Consider the following 20,436-nt stretch of genomic DNA (forward strand, 5'->3'; position numbering starts at 1 on the left):
ATGGCTCCAGGCTGGGCTCTGTGAGTTTCTCAGAAGCTAGCTCCTCAGGGAAAAGCTGCTGTTGGCTGAAAGGCCTCAATGTTACCCAGAACCTAGCCTCATCACAGCATCTCCAAACTAGAGGAAACAGCCATCTCCCTCTTTTGTGATACTCAAAACAGATCTCCCTCCCATTGAACTAACTTGGGAGGAGGATCACAAAATTCTGGGTAAAGCAAAGCATGTTTCTGCCTGCTAAAACAAACTGACTTAAGAAACCAACCAAGCCACAGGAAAATCAAACACCACAAGCAGACCAGAGACTACAACACGAGACTGGTTACCAACACAAGGGAGATACAGGATCTTCCTATCCCCCCGCCCCCCCCAAAAAAATAAAGAACTTTTTTTGTAGCTTTTATAAAAAAATTTTTTTCTAAAACTTTTTTAATTTTTAACTTTAAAAAAATTTTGTTTTCTATTAACTTATTTTTCTTCCTCTCATAATTTTTATTTTAGGGGTGTATGTGTGTGTACTTTTTTTTCTTTTTTCTTTAAAATTTTTTTTTGTTTAGCACTACTGACCATCTCATTCTCTTTTTTCTTTCCTTCTCATTCTTTTCATTTTTTCTTCTCTTTCATTCTTTGTGTGACTTAATTGCTGTTCTGCTCATCCTCAGATATACCCGTAGTTGATTATTAGACCTTAGGCCACATTTGTGTACACATTTAATCCAGAAATTTATTACTCAATTCAAAACCTCTTAGACTTAAATTCCTTAATAGCAGTACTACCTCTTTATACCTATACAATATTTTAGGCATTTTTATTTTTAAGTTTTTCACATCTCCTTTCTATCCCTCCCCTTCTCTTATTCTATCCACGTTCTTCTCTGAAAATTACATTTACAAATTTACATAATTGCACTTTTTAATTTTTAATTTTTCTTTTTCTATTTTATCTAGTCTTTTTTTCTTTCTCTCTCTTCTTTTTTTGTTTCTACTACCATTCTATCCAACCCATTTCCTGCCTTGAGATTAGGATTTAGTTAAGTTAACTCTCCCACTGCCTTTCCACATCCCTCTATGCTTATTTTTGCCCACATCTCTCCTTAAACCTAATAATTTCTGTTTGCCAAATTCTTCTTTGCAGTTCGTAGCAGAATAATACATAGTTGTTTGATATTGAATAGATATATCTGTTGAACTAGAGTGTATATGCAGACTTTTGATGGTGCAACTACAGACTTTGGTTGGTGCATGCCTTAAAATAGTGTTCTAGCACAAAACTGTTGTTACTTTCATCCCAAATGGGCAGAGCAACCCAGAAAAACACAGGAAAAATGGCAAGTCCGGGTATCTCAACTCCCACTCATGATAATCAAGGGAAAGAAAAGATAATGAATAATACAGAGGAGAGTTCCCAAAAAGCTCTACAAATATTATTGGTAAACATGGTAAATGAAAAGATTGAAAACGTGCAAAGGACTCTGTATGAGCGTGATAAGGAGAGAGAGGAGGCAAACCAAAGGTTAATACAGGAATATCATGAGCGTGAGGAAGCTACTCAAAGATTGATATAGGAATTGCGTGAGCAGCTTGAGAACACTCAAAGAGAAATAAAGGAATGGCATGAGCAGGTTGAGATCAGTCAAAGAGAAAGTCAGGAATGGTGTGAGTAGGATGAGAACACTCAAAGAGAACTACAGGAATTGTGTGATCATGAAGAAGCTAATCAAAGAGTAATATAGGAATTGAGAGAGCGGGATGAGAATACAGACAGAACACTAAGGGCATTCATAGAATCCATAAAAAGAGAGCTGAAAGAAGTCAGGGAGTCCACAAAGGGAATGCTGAATGGAACCCAACAGAAGGAATGGGAGTCCAAGGAAACTTTAACCTATCAACTAAGTAATTTGAGAATAAACACTGAACACCAAATTAAGGAAATAAAGAAGTTAATACAAGATCTAAAACAAAGCTCCAACAAAGAATTTGAAACCATCAAAGCCAACCAAGTAGAAGGAAAAGAAATAAAAAACAAAGTAGAATGTCTTGATAGTAGGTAATACCATGCAGAAGATCGAATTTCGGGGATTGAAGACAGCCTAGATATTACAGAGAAAGAACATACAACAATCCAAGACAAATTCAAGAAATGTGATAGATCTATTCAACACTTGGACGACACCATCAGAAGGCCTAATCTGAGGATAATGGGTGTAGAGGAGCACCTAGAAACAGAAGTTAATGGTCTAGGAAATTTGTTTAACAGGATCCTAGCAGAGAACTTTCCAAGTATGCAAAAGGATAGGCCTATTCAGACACAAGAAGCTTTTAGAATGCCAAATAGACCAGACCAGAATAGGATATCCCACCATCACATTATAATCCATACAGGATCAATTCAGACCAAGGAAAAGATCCTTAAGCTGTCAAGGAGAAAAGATCAATCACCTATAAAGGGAAAACAATTAGAATCACCTCAGATTTCTCAGCGGAGACAATCAAAGGTAGAAGAGCCTGGAATGAAGTATGCCATGTCCTAAAGACAAATAACTATCAACCAAGAATACTGTACCCAGCGAAACTCTCCTTCATAATTGAAGGTCAAACAAAAGCCTTCCATAGCAAAGAAAAACTGAAACAATATATCTCCACCAATCCAGCCCTACAAAAGATTCTTAAAGATGTCCTACACATAGAAAACCAACAAGACCACAATAAAGGCCAAGAAACCGCACCCAAACTGAGAACCATAGGAAGAACCCAGTTGACCCAGCCCCCAAGAAGGTGGATAAAATGGCAGGAACTCCCAAATACCTCTCAGTCATATCTCTTAACGATAACGGAATTAACTCTCCAATTAAGAGACATAGACTGTCTAGTTGGATTAAAAAGCAAGATCCTTCTATCTGCTGCCTTCAGGAGTCACATCTTGTACATAAAGACAAACACATTTTCAATGGGAAAGGCTGGAACAAAATCTACCAAGCAAATGACCCCCATAAACAAGCGGCAGTTGCCATCCTAATATCAGATAAAATAGACTGCAAATAAAAATTAGTGAGAAGAGATAAAGAAGGTCGCTACATACTAATTAAGGTATCTCTCCTTCAGGAGGATATTACAATTCTAAATCTCTATTGGCCAAACAAGGGAGCACCCAAATTTATCCAAGAAACACTACTTTCCCTCAAATCCTACATAGATCCAAAGGCATTAATTGTTGGGGACTTTAACACACCACTTTCCCACTAGATAGATGAACTCGGCAAAAACTCAGAAGAGAAAATGCAATATTTTACTTCCTCTTTCCTATTTGGATCCCCTTTATGTTTGCTCTTGTTTTATTGCTGTAGCTAGGCATTCTAATACTAGGTTGAAGAGAAATGGAGAGAGTGGACACCATTGTCTTGTACATGAATTTACAGGAAATGCCTTTAACTTTTCACCATTAAGTGTAATGCTGGCTGTAGGCTTGTCATACACTGCCCTGATTATATTGATGAATGCTCCATGGATTCCTAGTTTTTCCAGAGCCTTCATTATATAGGGATGTTAGATCTTGTCAAGTGCTTTTTCTGCATCTATTGAGATAACCATGTGGTTCTTGTCCTTGCTCTTGTTGATGTGATGAATTATATTAATTGATTTGCATATATTGAACCAGCTTTGCAACCCTGAAATTAATCTTGTTTGGTTGTGGTATATGATTTTTTTTATAAGTTATTGAAGTCGATTGGCCAGAATTTTGTAGAAGAGTTTTCGTCGATGTTCATCAAAGAAATGGTTCTCTTTCTGTCATGAGTCCTTGCCTAGTTTGGGATGAGGGTTATGCTGGATTCATAGAAAGTGTTTGGTGGTGAACTTTCACTTTCAATTTCATTGAAGAGTTGGAGGAGTATTGATGTGAACTCTGCTTTGAAGGCCCTGTAGAATTCAGCTGTAAATCCATCTGGTCCTGGGCTTTCCTTGCTTTGGAAGTCTCTTATTGCTGTTTCTATTTTGATGCTTGCTATTGGTCTGTTAAGTTGGTTTAAATCATCTTGGTTTAGTTTGGGTTTCTCAGTATTTGCTAGAAATTCATCCATATATATCAGATTCTCAAGCTTATTAACATAAAGGTTTGAGAAGCATCCCCTTATTATATTCTGAATCTTGGCTGTTTCTGTAGTGATGTTTCCATCCTCATCTCTGAGTTTGTTTAATTGGGTGTGTGTATTTTTATAATATTTACTAAGGGGCTGTCAATTTTATTAATTTTTTCAAAGAACCAACTCTTTGTTTTGTTGATTCTTTCAATACCTTTTTTGTACTCTAATTCATTTAATTCTGTTTTAATTTTAATTATTTGTTTTTCTCCTTTCCTTCTTGCTGGTATTTCTTAATGGTGGCCAGTTCTATATTAAGGTTATCTTTTAAGTCTTGAATAGATTTATAGATTTTCTTACCTCCTGGAGTTGGTTTTCAGACTTCTTTTTCCACTCCTTTATCTGGGTTTCTATCTTTTCATTAGATTCTTTCTCCCTCTGCTGGAATTCCTTTATCCATTTATTTGTAGAGGCCATGAAGTCATCTATTAGCTTCTGGTTAGGCTCGTCACATTCTCTTATAACTCTATGCAGGGTGTCCAATCTTTCAATCAGCAGATTTAACAGTCATGCTTTTAAATTATCTTGAGTGTTATCTTTTAGTTCATTCTGGGACTGCTCTGCAGCTTGTTTATATGGAGATGGTATTGGGGTTAATTAATTGGCCATGTTTTTAGTGTTTCTGCAATTATTTCTACCCATTTGGAGACAAGAACCACATCAGTAAGACACTAGAACAGTCTTTTAGGACTGGAGCCCAACCTGATGTATAGATGTATAGATCTTAGTGTTTCAGAGTTATGGGTAGGTGTTTCCTTATTTAGCTCTCTTTTTCGTTGCTTGGAGAAAGATGTTGTGGCTCTGGGGTCAAGATTACATATAGTTGTAATGTACAGTCTCAACACATAGTTGAAACTATCTGGGTTTGGCTGATAAATAGTCTGCCCCTTTGAGTTAAAAAGACGGGCCCCTTGTATTCCAAATAGTCAATCAGAACCAATTTTGTTGTAGAAATAGAACCAACTGTAAGTTGAGTCAGCTATAAACCGTTAGGGATTAATGAACTGGAGCAGATAGAGAAGACAAGGGATGGGATTGGAGAGATATAAATTTAAGTTCAGAAGATAAATTGAGTGTAATGATAATAGAGGGATAAGAACAGCTTAGGGGAGGGGTTTATGTAGTAGAAGGGGAATAGACCTTGCATTGGTATTATGCTCACCTTTGTTCCTGCAGTTTGAAGCCAGCCCGGGAAGACAAAGGTCCCTGAGAGATTGTCATCTCTAGTCTGCCAGCAGTGTGTTCAAATGCAGAGTTGCTTTGGAACTCAAAGTGGCCAGTGCTGGCCCTGAGCTGATGAGCTGAGGGACAGCACTCAAACCCTGAGTTCAATTCCAGCAACTGACCGAGGAAAATGCCAAAGGTACATTTATCCCAACATATAAAAGCTATTGCAGGAACCCCAACAATGTTAAAACAACCAGAGGCAATAACAAGCAGTTGCTTGGATAACAAAAAATGGTATCAGATCCTGAGTTACTTGAGCTTGGCCCTCCAAAAAAATTGATCAAAGCAGGTGGTCATCGAAAGATAGTTCGTAAATATGCCTAACACCCATGTTGGTCTAACTGGGCAAAACTTTCTAATCATCTGTGATAGCAGTAAAAGCTAAGTTTGTAAAATGTAAATCCCCAACCCCTGTATCTGCTCAAAGTCCAAATTGACAGAACTTTTGAGCTGGTTAAATTCATCTGTTAAAAAGCTTGTAAAGCTGAGATTATGTCTATGTCCCTATTGAGACCTGTCTAAAGGCCTATGCATTGTTGGGGCCACTAAAAATCATGTTCTTCTGCCAGCCAAAAAGTGCTTTCATAAACCAAGGTGTTAAACAGGCTATACTGCTGTAGCCCAAGAAAAGGCCTGTACATTTGTTAAAGGTTGAATGTTTTTGATAAGCCACTTTAAACAGGCTGCCCAGAGGCAGTGGGTGGTATTTAGAGTGCCAATCAGGTTAAAAATATCTACTGGGTTTTATTTTTTTAAACTCTGACAAGTAATTGTTAGGCAATTATTAGTCAATTATAGGCAACCTCTATCTCGTTGATCTCCTTGTTGCTTTAATTGGAAATCAAAGGACTTTTGTAACAGAGACTCCTTTTGCCACAGTTAGAAAGCCATCCCAGGCACACAAAAAAATACTTCTAAAACTCCATCTCCCAGCTAATCAGCACAGAGCCAGGCTGGGGGCATGGCTCCAGACTCACCTCTAAGTATCCAGCTGAAGGCTGAAAGTGACATTATGACTCTAAGGGGTAGAACACTAGCCTCGAGCAGAAGTGCCCAGGGACAGTGCCCAGGCCTTGAGTCCAGACTATAAATGCCAATTGGGACAAGCTATCACAGCAATGGCTGCTGAGACACCCTCAGGACAAAGTCAATTCTCACAATGGAAAACCACGGAGAGGAGAAAGAAGAGATGACATCCTAAGTGGAGTCATTTTATGCTCGCCCTTTCTAAATTAATCAGAGCCTGGATAACAATAGAAATAGTTGCTTGCCTACCTAATGTCCATACCTATCTACCTTCCAACTGGACAAAAAGTAAGCAGTTTTGCCTTTATTGCCTGCTATTTGTATTTATAGTAGCTTCTAACATACTCCCAACCAGTCCATTATGTTCTTACCCATTTACTCAAAAGACCCTAGACATCCACTTTCTGCCTTCTTGCCCTGAATCCAGTTATTCCACCTTCCCTGTAATGGGCTACAACTGGAGTTTATACTCCAAATGAAACATTTCTGACCCATGGCAAATGTGTGTTCTCCTATGTAATTCATGTTAACTGACCTTGTCACTTTGTCAGCTTTTTGCTTGATCTTTTCTCAGCTTTTCACCTGATCTTTCCCAAAGTCTCTTTCAACAGGATAACCTCTCCTTCCCAGGATACCACTTGGGAACAAGTCCAGGCTATCCTGTTCCTACAGGCAAACAGATACATCACTTACACTGCCCTGCCTTGCCCAGCACAGACTCGGACCCTGAAAACCCCAGCTCTAGGATTTCCTTGATGTTCCCAGGCCAGCAGGAAGTAGCCAAAAGAGCCCATGTTACCCGTTGGCTCTATTACCTTTAAATATCTCTGCTACCCCCTCCTCAGGTTACTGTGAACCTAAAGCAGAAACAGTCTTACTCCCTCTCCTCCAGGATTCTGGGAGTCAGGTACCACTCTATGTCTCCAATCTGAGACAGAAAAGGCAATTTCAGGTCTTTGATAAATCCCTCCATGGCATATTCCACTCTTAGGGTACTAACAACATTTTTTTGCCTTTTATTAACTGTGTCTTACATTTTAGATAACTATTGCCATGGAAAAAGGAGGACCTTTACCAACCAAACTGTCAAACAGATGCTTCTTGGACGGTACCCGGTTGAGCAACAAAGCACAGACCCCTCTGTTACCTCATCCCTTGACTGCGGGAAGTAACTCCAGAAGAAACGACCTCTGCCCATAACCCCAGGCCCGATACCCCCTGTTTTTATTAAACAGAGTGGGAAATGTTAGTATTATGCTCATCTTTGGTCCTCAGCTCCACCAGACCTGGGCCTCCCTCCCATTCCTGGAGTTTCCTCCATACAGCTGGCCCCTCCCCTCTCCTCCCAGACCCACTTGAACTCCCATCTACCTCACTTCCTACCCCTCAGACCCTGCTGTTACCTAGATAGTGGAGGCTGCTATGTGCTCTCTCTGGGACAAATATGGCTCCTCTAATAAACCTTGTAATAATCTTTCTCCTGTGCCTATCTGCCTCTGCACGTTCCCCTAGGATAGATGTGGCTGTGGTTGATCCTTTCACCTTGTGTCTGAGTATAAGAGGTAGAGAATTCAAAGAAAGATTCTGTAGCTTAGAGATCTAGATGAAGTTAAGAAAAGAAGTTGTATACAAGTGTATTTGGGAGACTTGCTGAGATTAGAAAAAGTTTTATTCACAAATTGAAAAGTCTCTTACTCTAAGATAGCTCCTCTAATTATTGTTTACACACATAGAAGGAGACCTTACTTTGTGTATAGAACTAGACAGTGTAGCTCTGATGAGTAGTAGTATAATGCAGAGAGAAATGAGAAGGGGAGAGTGAGAGGAAAAGATAGAAAAAAATTGCAAATTAGGAAATTGGAAAGTGGACGAAAAAAACAAATAATGAAAAATAGAAGATTTAAGTGAGATAACAAATCCTAAGACACAATACACAAAAGTAACACACAAAAATAAAAACAAACAACAAATTATCAGATATAAAAACAAACAAAACAAGAACAAACAAAAAAGAGTGTGTTTTTCTGGTTGTTTAGGGGAGCTTGATTCTCCACGTAGTCCTCAAAGCCAATTCCTGATAGAATCCTGTATGGCTTGCAGTAGTGCACTTTCCTTGTGGCTTGGTTGGGAACAGATGGCCTTTTGACAAGGGAGGATGCCTGCTATCTAGAGTCTCAGGCCTGGTGGCAGGGAGTTTTGGGGGTTTCAGGTTTGTAGAATGCTATCATACCAGGAGCTGTGTTCCCAGGCTTTCCCATGAAGCCACAAGTGCCTTAGGAACAGAGCTTATGTCTGTGTTCTGCTCTGATGTTTGGGTCAGAGGGCTTTGGGAAACCACAGAGTTGCCATCCCCAGAAAGTGTACTCATTTGGGTTACTCACAAGGTCTGTAGCTGGTGGTGCATTGGACCACAGAGCCTGTATTGTGGTGGCCAAGATGGAGTTGGCAGGTTCTCAGTCGGAGGATTGGTGTGTTGGTAGGTCCAGGTGAGGAGGGTGGGTGGCTCTGCTGCAGTTGAAAAGTCTTCTCTGTGGCATGGGGAGTGCTAGTGCTGGGAGGACCCCAGGTGGAACTTGGTTCAGCAGGCTGGTATGGGCAGTGGGGACCTTGCTGGTGCAGCAGAAGCAGTGGGAGGCAGCAGGAAGCCTTGGGGGTGGCTGCCTGTGGCTGTGAGCTCTGTGAGTGGAGGTGTCTGCAGCAGTGTGATGCTGCAGTGGCTGCGAGAGCCTGGGGTCTGTGTCCAGTAGCAGCAGGGAGGAAACAGGTTCCAGCAGAGCGCCCGGTCAGCCTGTGAAGAGAGGGATTGGTTGTGGATGTGTTTCCTGGGGGCCATGTGCGGGTTTGGTTGAGGCCCACTGGGATCCCACCACCAGCGCTGCAGACATGGACTGGCTTTGGGGGCTTACCTGGTGGTGCCTCTTTCTTTCTTTCTTTCTTTCTTTTGATCCTGGAGCCTGAACTCTGGGGCCTGGGTGCTGTCCCTCAGCTCTTTGGCTCAAGGCTAGCATTCTACGACTTGAGCCACAGCACCACTTCCAGCCTTTTCTGCTTATGTGGTGCTGAGGAATCGAACCCAGGGCCTCATACATGCAAGGCAAGCACTCTACCACTCAGCACCTTCCCAGCACCTAGTGCCTATTTCTAACTATTCTAATGGTGGGACTGCTGAATTCACTCCTTACCCTAAGCCACCCTGAGCAGGGGGGCAGCGGGTTGGAGTAGGGGTCATTTGCTGACTTGGAGGTCTTTACCAGATTCCTTCCTAACTTTCTGCAGATCAGGTGGTGAGCTCTTTCTTCACTTTTTTGGTGCTTTTCTGCTTAAAGTCTGCAGAAAGTCCTGGACTGGTGCAAGCAGCTTGGCGCAGCTGCTCTGCAGGGGTCCTGGTCACAGTTTTTCTTTTCACTTTCCGAATTTGCCTGCTAGGATCATCCTCTTGTAGTAGTATTAAACCCACAGGCCATTTAATAGCTGAATGGATCAAGAAAATGTGGTATATATACACACTGGAATTTTTTGTTTCCATCAGAAAAAATAACATTATGTGATTCATAAAGAAATGGAAAAACTTGGGAAAATTATAGTAACATATATAAGACAAACACAAAGAAACGTAAGCTGCATGGATTCTCTAATATTTAATAACTAGAATGTGCCTACAAATCTACAAATAAATCCATTGGTCAGTAAAGACAAATAATTATACCTGGAAATGATTAAACAGCAATATAAACATTCACACAGTGAAGAACAAATGATGATATTCTTAGGAGAGGATCCAAAGGCCCAATAGCTATGTTCATAGGATCATATAAAATGATGCTTTTCAAGATGAACTCCAATGCAATAACTAGTATATGTCTGAGACAAGCAGAAATGGTCAGATAAGTTGATGTTAGGAGAATTGAACCCTAAGATAAGGATTCAAATATTTTTTTTCTTTCTTGCGATTGTTTCTAACATATTTATAGATGATTTCTTTGTTGATTGTATGTCCCTCCCCCACGGTATAATCCCTGTTTTAACTGTATTTTAACTGCATTTGATGTTGGAATACTTTGTGGAGGGGAAGGGAAAAAACAAACCGGTTAAATAGAGATAGAGGTGGACCCATTGCAACAATGAGATGTACAAATCGTTATGTGGAAAAATGAACTTTACAACTTTGGCTGGGGTTGGGAGGTGGGGAGGGTGGAGCGTGGTGGGGGGTAGATAGGAAAGGATGGGAAGGGGAAACAAAGGAGGAAGCAACAATGCTTGTTAAGAAATGTACTCGATACCTTGCCCATGTAATTGTAACTCCTCTGTACGGTATTTTCACAATTAAAAAGTATTAAAAAAAAAAAAGATGAACTCCAAGAAACGGAAGTAAGAATTATTTTTTTGTAGGTTTCAGAGCTTGAACTCTGGACCTGGATGCTGTCTCTTAGGTCTTTAGCTTAAGACTAGCACTCTACCACTTCAGCCAAAGTGGCACTTCCAGTTTTCTGGTGGTTTACTAGAGATAAGAGTTTCTCTGACTTTCCTGCCCAGCCTGGCGTTTAACTGCAATTCTCAGATCTCAGCCACCTGAGTAGCTAGGATTACAGTCATGAGTCACTGGCACTTGGTTAGAAAATTTTTATTATATTTTTTGTGGTTCTTTTCTTTTTTCCTTTCCTCTTTGTTTGTTTCCCACCCTCCTTCTGTTGCTGTTTTTCATTTCTGTTACCTTTGTCTTGTATATTATTTCATCTGATTTGGGGAGGGGAAGGGGAAGCACAGAAATATTAGGACAAAGGGTGAACCATTTCAGCCATGAAACATACTAGACACTATGTTGGAAATGAGGTATACAACTTTGGGGGTAGGAAAGTCAAGTGGGGAAAAAATGGGAGAAAATGAGGGATGGGGTGACACTGTTCAAAATGAAATGTACCCATCATCTGACACATGGAAGAGATAACTCATTACCTATGTACATTACCTTTACAAAAATAATAAATAAATAAGTGCTTCTTAACAGACTCTCATTCTTTTCTGTGAGAAGCAGATTTTTTTGATGAATTGAAAATTTGCTTTGAAAATAAAAATTAAATTTACCTAAAATAATGTGGTTAAACTAAACAGGAAGCATAAAAACAAACAATTGTTTAGATCATTTATGCTGTTCAGGGACAATTAGACCAAGACAGGAAATTCTTTTGTGGGGAAAAAAATAATTGTAAGAAAAAACAAATAAATAAGAATTGTGTGTGGGAGGCTAAACAAGCTCTCATAGAAAGCAGTTTTAGTGTTCCAGTGGACAGTCCTAGCCTAGAGAATCATATCACGTGTGTCATCACAGTACAGAGAATTTGACCAGAGAGGGAAAATCCAGGCAAGGAGACAGATCAGAACCCTTGCCAGTACCCATGGCTGTGGTGGCTGTGGTGGCAGCAGCGGCGGCCCTAGCCACTGTAACCTACAACAGAGAGACTCCGGGACAAAGGCACCAAAAACAGCAGGTGAGCAGATTCTACTCAACACCAGCAAGAACTTACAAGGAACAGATATATTCATCCTGCAGATCACAGACCAGAGACAGCCTAGGAACCAAGACTCTGACGTGAGTACATCCCTGACATCCTCAGTCCTTCTCAGGGAGCACAGGAGGGAAGGCCGCACCTCCCCCACCACCAGAGATCTCCATCTTTGATACTGACACAGGCCCAGCTGAGCAGCTAGCTCCAATTCAGGCCTTGGAAGAAAACAAGTCATTTACCAGGTTACAGGAACCTGACCTGACCTGCCAGGCTCAGCTCCACCCACGGAAAAGTCACCCAGCCCAGGCAGAGAAAGTTCTATTCCCGGAGGAGTCTTTCTTCACTGGGTAAACAGAGCCAGAGGCTCCCCTTCCCTACAGCAGCCTTGACAATCAATTAAAATTCAGTAAACATAAACCCTGAGAATGGCTCCAGACTGGGCTCTGTGAGTGTCTCAGGAGCTGGCCCCTCAGGGAAAAGATACTGTCTGCAGAAAGGCCTCAACCCTACCCAGAACCTAGCCTCATCACAGCATATCCAAACTAGAGGAAACACCATCTCGCTCTTTTGTGATACTCAAAGCCGATCTCCCTAGCCTGGGAAGAGGATCACAAAATCTTGGGTAAAGCAGAGCATTTTTCTGCCTGGTCAAACAAACTGACTTAAGAAACCAATCAAGCCACAGGAAAATCAAAAACCAAAAGAAGACCTGAGTCTCCACCAAGAAACAGGTTACAGACACAGGGGAGATACAGGATCTTCCCATTCCGACCCCCCCCCCCCAAAAAAAAGCCAAAGAACTTTTTTGTACCTCTTTATTAATTTTTAATTTTAAAAAACTATTTTCTATTAATCTTTTTTCCCTCTTATATTTTTTTAATTTTAGGTGTATGTGGGGGGGGGCTTTTTTTAAATCTCTTCTGATATTTTGGTCTTTTTTTATTCTTTTCATTTTTTCTTTCTTTCTTTTTTGTGGGATTTAATTACTATTCTGCTCATCCCTGGTATATACCTGTTGTCGATTATTAGACCTTATCCCCCATTGTGTACATACTTAATCCAGAATTTTATTACTCAACTCACAACCAATTAGGCTTAACTTCTTTAATAGCAGTATTATCTCTTTATACCTATATAAATTTCAAGTAACTAATTTTAAGAATTTTTATTTTTTAGTTTTTCATGTCTCCATTCTATCCCTCCCCACTGCTCATTCTATCTTTCTTCCCTAAATATCAATTTACATAATTTTGAAGTGTTTCACTTTTTAAACTTAAATTTTTGTTTTTCCATTTTTCTTCTTTTTTTTAAAGCTCTCTCCTATCATTTTGTCCAATCCATTTCCTTCTGTGAGATTAGGACTTGGTTAAATTCACTGTGTTTTTACCTCTTCATATCCTTCTAATCCTGTTTTTCCCCACATTTCTCCCTAAAGCTAATAATTTCTGGTTTGCCAAATTCTTCTTTGCTGATCTTAGCCTATTAATTCATAGTTGTTTGATGTTTTATAGACTGTATCTGTTGAACTAGATTGTATCTGCAGCCATTTCGACTGTGCAACTACAGGACTTTGGATGATGCTTGCCTTAAAATAGTGTTCTAGCACAAAATTGGTGTTACTTTCATACCAAATGGGCAGAACAAGCCAGAAAAAAAGGCAAGTCTAGGTATCTCAAATCCCACTCATGATAATCCGGTGACAGAACTGTTAATGAATAATCCAGATGAGAGTTCCCAAAAAGCTCTACAAACACTACTGGTAAACATGGTGAATGAAAAGATTGAAAACCTGCAAAGGACTCAGTGTGAGCATCATAGAGAGAGAGGAGGCAAACCAAAAATTAATACAGGAATCTTGTGAGTGTGAGGAAGCTATTCAAAGATTAATACAGGAATTGCGTGAGCTGCTTGAGAACACTCAAAGAGAAATAAAGGAATTACATGAGCAGGCTGAGAACAGACAAAGAGAAGCACAGGAATGGAGTGAGGAGGCTGAGAACGGTCAAAGAGAATTATAGGAATTACATGAACGTGAGGAAGCTAATCAAAGAGTAATACAGGAATTGTGAGAGCAGGATGAAAATACACAAAGATCAATAGAGGCATTCATGGAATCCATAAACAGACAGCTGAAAGAATTCAGGGAGACAACAAAGTGAATGCCCAATGGAGCCTGACAGAAGGAATGGGTGTCTAAGGAAACCATAACCAATCAACTAAGTGATTTGAGAAAAAACACTGAATACCAAACTAAGGAAGTAAAGAAGTTCATACAAGATCTAAAACAAAGCTCCAAAAAAGAATTTGAAGCCATGAAAGCTGACCAATTAGAAGGAAAAGAAATAAAAAACAAAGTAGAAAGTCTTCAGAGTAGGTTAGACCATGCAGAAGATTGAATCTCAGGGATTGAAGACAGCCTAGATATTATAGAGAAAGAACATATAACTATCCAAGACAAATCCAAGATATATGATAGATCTATTTAACATTTGGAAGACACTATCAGAAGGCCTAATCTGACAATTATGGGTATAGACGAGCAACTAGAGATAGAAGTTAATGGTCTAGGAAATTCGTTTAACAAGATCCTAACAGAGAACTTCCCAAACATGCGAAAAGATAGGCCTATTCAGATACAATAAGTGTTTAGAACCCCAAATAGACCAGACCAGAACAGGACATCTAACCGTCACATTAGAATCTGCACAGGATCAATTCACAGGAAGGGAAAGATCCTTAAAGCTGTCAATAACCTATAAAGCGAAACCAATTAGAATCACCTCAGATTTCTCAGCAGAGACAATCAAAGCAAGAACAGCCTGGAATGATGTATGCCATACCCTAAAGACAAACAGCTCTCAACCAAGAATATTTTATGTACCCAGCCTAACTCTCCTCCATAACTGAAGGTCAAATAAAAACCTTCCATAGCAAAGAAAAACTGAAACAATATATCTCCACCAAACCGGCCCTACAAAAGATCCTTAAAGACGTCCTACACATAGAAAACCAACAAGACCACAATAAAGGTTAAAAAAAAAAAAGCCGCACCCAAACAGAGAATCCAAGAACCATAGGAAGAACCCAGTTGCCCCAGCCCCCCAAGAAGGTGGATAAAATGGCAGGAACTCCCAAATACCTCTCAGTCCTATCTCTCAACATTAATGGAATTAACTCTCCAATTAAGCGACATAGACTGTCTAGACTGTCTTCAGGAGTCACATCTTGTACATGAAAACAAACACATTTTCAATGGGAAAGGCTGGAACAAAATCTACCAAGCAAATGGCCCCCATAAACAAGTGGCAGTTGCCATCCTCATATCAGATAAAATAGACTTCAAATAAAAATTAGTGAGTAGAGATAAAGAAGGTCACTACATACTAATTAAGGGATCTCTCCTTCAGGAGGATATTACAATTTTAAATTTCTATTGGCCAAACAAAGGAGTACCCAAATTTATCCAAGAAACACTACTTTCCCTCAAATCCCACATAGATCCAAAGACATTAAGTGTTGGGGACTTGAACACATCACTATCCCCACTAGATAGATCAACTCGGCAAAAACTCAACAGAGAAACCTCAGTTCTAAACAACTGCATAGATCAACTGCATAGATCTATCGAATATTTCACCCAGCAACATCAGAATACACGTTCTTCTCAGCAGCACATGGAACACTTTCCAAAATAGACCACATTTTAGGTCACAAAAAAACTTGTCCAAATTCAGAAACATTGAAGTTATACCTTGCATTCTCTCTGACCACAAGGGAATAAAATTAGAACTCAACACCAAAAGCCACCAAAGAAAGTCCTGTAACACATGGAGGCTGAACAACACACTGTTGAATCACCAGTGGGTCATAGAAGAGATTAGGAAGGAAATTCAAATGTTCATGATATTCAACAAAAATGCACACACAAATTACCAGCTCCTCTGGGTCACAGCAAAGGCAGTACTCACAGGCATGTTTATAGCTCTGAGTTCCTATATCAACAAATTGGAGAGATCTGAAGCCAACAATTTAATGAGACTTTTGAACCTCCTTGAAAAAGAGCAGCAAGATAAACTCAATCCATTAGACAGAAAAAAGTAATTAAAGTTAAATCAGAATTAAATGAATTTGAATCCAAAAGAAACATAGAGAGCATCAACAAAACAAAGAGTTCATTCTTGGAAAAATGAACAAAATTGACAAACCCTTAGCAAGGAGAGAACATACCCAAATAAACTCAGAGATGAGAACGGAAACATCACCACGGAAACCACCAAGATCCAGAACATTATAAGGGAATACTTCTCAAACCTTCATGCTAATAAGCTTGAGAACTTGGCAGAAATGGACCTTTTCCTAGCAAATACTGACATGCCAAAACTATACCAAGATTAGTTAAACCATCTCAACAGGCCCATATCAAATAGAAACAGTAATAAGAGACCTCCCATCTAAGAAAAGCTCAGGACCAGATGGCTTTACGGCAGAATTCTACAGCCAGCATTATACTTAGTGGGGAAAAACTAAAGCCATTTCCTCTAAACTCAGGAATGAGACAAGGATGTCCACTCACTCTACTTGGGTATGGGCAGCTACATCAATCTCAGGTGGATCAAGGTGGATCCTATTTTGTGGATTGTAGTGACCGTCTACTCAACCAGCGAGGAAAAACGACCACCACACCAGGAGTCTTCTCAGATCATGCTTTATTGGAGAGCCTTTTAGTTGTAGGAGAGCTTGGGCGCGAGAGAGCGTGCACCCGAAACACAGCCGCTTATAGATGAGAATCGGAACGCGGGTCTTTCTATTGTTGGTCGCCTGCCTTTCACCGTCACCAGGTGTCATGGGATTGGCTGGGAACTGTACCTGGCTCGTGCACGCGCACAGCCCAGGCGTCCCGCCAAGCACCAAGTGGGCGGAGTCTCGCCTCGGCTCCCTACAGTTCCCCCTTCTTTGTTTTATGGCAACAGGTAAGAGTAGAGGTTGGGCCTCTGTCTAAGACATTAATGAGAGGACCTTGCACTGGCCTTCGCCTGAGGGGCGCGCCTTCCCCAGTGATGACCAGGCCCGTCCGATGCCTTTTTTGCAGAGGTGGGATCTTGGGCATCAACCCACTTGCAACCCAGCATGCTCTTCTTGAGGAGATGAGAACCATCTCCTCAAGTGCAGTGCACTTGCCTTGCACCCTGTCCCAAATTGCAAATTGCATACCTGTCCCGGTGCAATGGGATCCCCTGATCCCTCGGGGTGCTAAGGCTATGCAGAATGGTAAGGCTTAACTGCCTCTTAGGGCCGACAGCCAAATCTGGGGTGAGGATCCACTCTCCAAAGTGGCTAATGCTTGCGAGATAACAACCTTGTCCCTTCTGGTTTGGGCTCGAAGGCGACAGACCAACCATAGGCAGACCACGCATCCTCCCAAGCAGCAGGCTAAAAACATTCTGACTCCCACCCGCTCTTTGGAAAAGGACACCGCAGAGGCAATCCAGTCATTAAATTGTAACAGCCCACAGCATCATCGGTTTAGCTATCACAGGGATTGCTATTAGCACTGTTGCTAACAGCAGGAAGATCAGCTGAGTGGATGGCATCTTCAAGATGGGGTTCTTCTGCAGTCTCCACCGGCCTGGTCAGTCTCATTGGCACCCAGTGAGGTACTTCTTGACTCTGTGGAAAAACACAAACAGCTCCCCTGGATCTCGTTATTACCGGATCCGGTCCATACCATTTATTATTAATAACATCCTTTCACATAACCATGTCTTTAGTATCCATGGAGTCTCTTGTCATATGCCGATCTGCGGCAGACTGATCGTTGTCATTTAGAATTAAAAAATTAAGGGTAAAGAGCGCAAGAGAAAGTCTTTCCCTGGGGGACGCGGACTCAGCAATTCCCCCTTTTTGCTTTTGAAGCATTTCTTTTATGCTTCGATTAGCTCTTTCCACTATACCTTGTCCTTGAGGATTGTAGGGCAATCCGGTGGTGTGGGCAACCTGCATTTGTGCGCAAAAGGCGCGAAAACCATGGGAAGTATAAGCAGGGCCATTATCCGTCTTAAGTCTAAGGGGCTTTCCCCAAGCTGCCCAAGCTTCTAAGCAGTGTATTCTGACGTGAGACACCTTTTCTCCTGCCAAAGGTGTGGCATGAATGACACCGGAAAAGGTGTCCACAGACACATGTAAATATTTCAACTTACCAAATTCCGTCAGATGAGTAACATCCATTTGCCATAGGGTATTTGGTCTCAACCCCCTGGGGTTTACCCCCACATGGGGAGGATGAAGAAAGGTGACACAAGATTTACAGGCTTTAACAATATCTCTTGCCACATGCCTGGACAAATTATATCTTTTCCTAAGGGTATTAGCAGGTACATGATACAATCTATGAAAGTCTTTTGCCAATTCTACAGGATCAGCAGCGACCAGAGCCACAGCCCGAGTTGCCTGGTCCACCAAATCATTACACTTTGCCATCGGGCCTGGCAACATAGAGTGGGCACGAATATGTCCAATATAAAAAGGATGTTTTCTGTTTAAGATAAGGGATTGAATCTGTAACAAAACATTAGAAATTGTACTGGCCTGCTTAATTGAAGCAGCAACTTCAAGAGAAGCAACGGCATTTACAACATATAATGAATCAGAAAATAAGTTAAAAGGTTGATCAAATCTTTTAAAAACTTCAAGCACAATTAAACATTCAACAGCCTGTGGGACATTCGGCAGAAATTTAAAGACTACCGGCTGTTTGTGTCCTTGAACAAAAAAAGCACCTTGTCCAGATTTTGATCCATCCGTAAAGATGGTTAGAGCATCAACCAAGGGCTCCTTTGAAGTGACAACAGGAAAATACACTAAATTTTTGTTAACTATGGCAAGCAGAGGATGCTTAGGATAATGATTATCAATTACATTTGGAAATGAGCAAACAAGAATTGCCCACATATCCATTGTGGCTGCTAAAATTTCAACTTGCTCACGGGTGTATGGAATAATTAATTTATCTGGAATTTTTGCAAAATGCATTAAACAATACTTCATACCCAAAATTGCCTCTTTTTTTATTTTTTTATTTTTATTTTTTTTATTTTTATTTTTTTTTCTCAGATCAAAATTGTCTGTTTAGCCACTAATTCAGGAAAATATTGAACAGTTTTTGCTCCCACAGAATCATAGCATTAATAGTTAGCCTTCGAAGCAAGGCAGTGGTATAATTGGCCGTCACTCCATAAGTCCTGACTGCCTCAACTAAATCTTTTAACTGGGAGTAGGAAACCGGCTCAAAATTTCTTTCAGCAGTAATGGGATTCTCAAAGACTGGGAAAGCGGCTGCTAATCGCGACCAGGTTTTTTCTTTTATAAAGTGACTCTTCCCTGCCGTCAGGCACGGCGGGGGTGCCGACGGGTGAGGGGCAGCTCCGTTTCCTCTCCCTGGCTGCTGCAGTACTCCCACCCCTAGGGGGCGCCACCCTCCATATCTGTCTGCCACGTGCTCCGCCGCAGCCTCTTCTAAGTCTTCACTATCAGCTGGATCGAGCTGTTCTCCCTCCTCCTCTAACATTTCTTCCTCTGAGTCACTCACAAGATTACTATATTCTTGGTCCCGCCCTTCCACATGTAGGGCTGAGAACCGGTTTGCTTTTAAAGAAGGGCGCGGGGGTCTCCTCGAGAGCCCCTCCCTAAAACCCTTCTCCTTTTGTGAGGGCTGCAGCCCCTCTTGCTTTAATTCTTTAGGATCCTTTTGTCTTTTTTCCCTTTTTCTTTTAGGCCTATTTTCCTCCCCCTTCCTGTATGCTGACTCTGATAGACTATCCTGATGCTGCGTTAGTACTTTGCGTCCTTCCTGGATTAAATCAAACCCTCCCTCCTCGAGGCAAGTGCGCATCATCAAAAAGACAAGCCACAAGGGAAGAAGCAATGCAAGCAACCAATAAATATCTAAATCTACAGTGAACAGCATACCGGGGGATATTTACCGACGTCTCCTCTCCGCGTGTTGAGTTCTGGCTCCAATTCGGCCTCTCGCGCGGGTCCCGTCCCAGGTTCGTTCCCGGGTCTCGGCACCAGTTGTAGTGACCGTCTACTCGACCAGCGAGGAAAAAGGACCACCACACCAGGAGTCTTCTCAGATCACGCTTTATTGGAGAGCCTTTTAGTTGTAGGAGAGCTTGGGCGCGAGAGAGCGTGCACCCGAAACACAGCCGCTTATAGATGAGAATCGGAACGCGGGTCTTTCTATTGTTGGTCGCCTGCCTTTCACCGTCACCAGGTGTCATGGGATTGGCTGGGAACTGTACCTGGCTCGTGCACGCGCACAGCCCAGGCGTCCCGCCAAGCACCAAGTGGGCGGAGTCTCGCCTCGGCTCCCTACAGTGGATCAGAAGAATCCTTTCCTACTCTGCTCTTAATAGTCAAGATAACAAGAAAGCTGTATTTATCAATCCTTCCTTTATCTAAACTACTTTTTTCGTCACCAACTCAGGGAACTTACCTACTTTTAACTAGTTTATTTAAAAATATAAGATTACTACTTTCTTTTCTTG

Source organism: Dipodomys merriami, unplaced genomic scaffold (genome assembly GCF_024711535.1).
Source record: "Dipodomys merriami isolate MVZ:Mamm:240054 unplaced genomic scaffold, mDipMer1.0.p SCAF_1, whole genome shotgun sequence".
Classification (NCBI taxonomy): Eukaryota; Metazoa; Chordata; class Mammalia; order Rodentia; family Heteromyidae; genus Dipodomys; species Dipodomys merriami.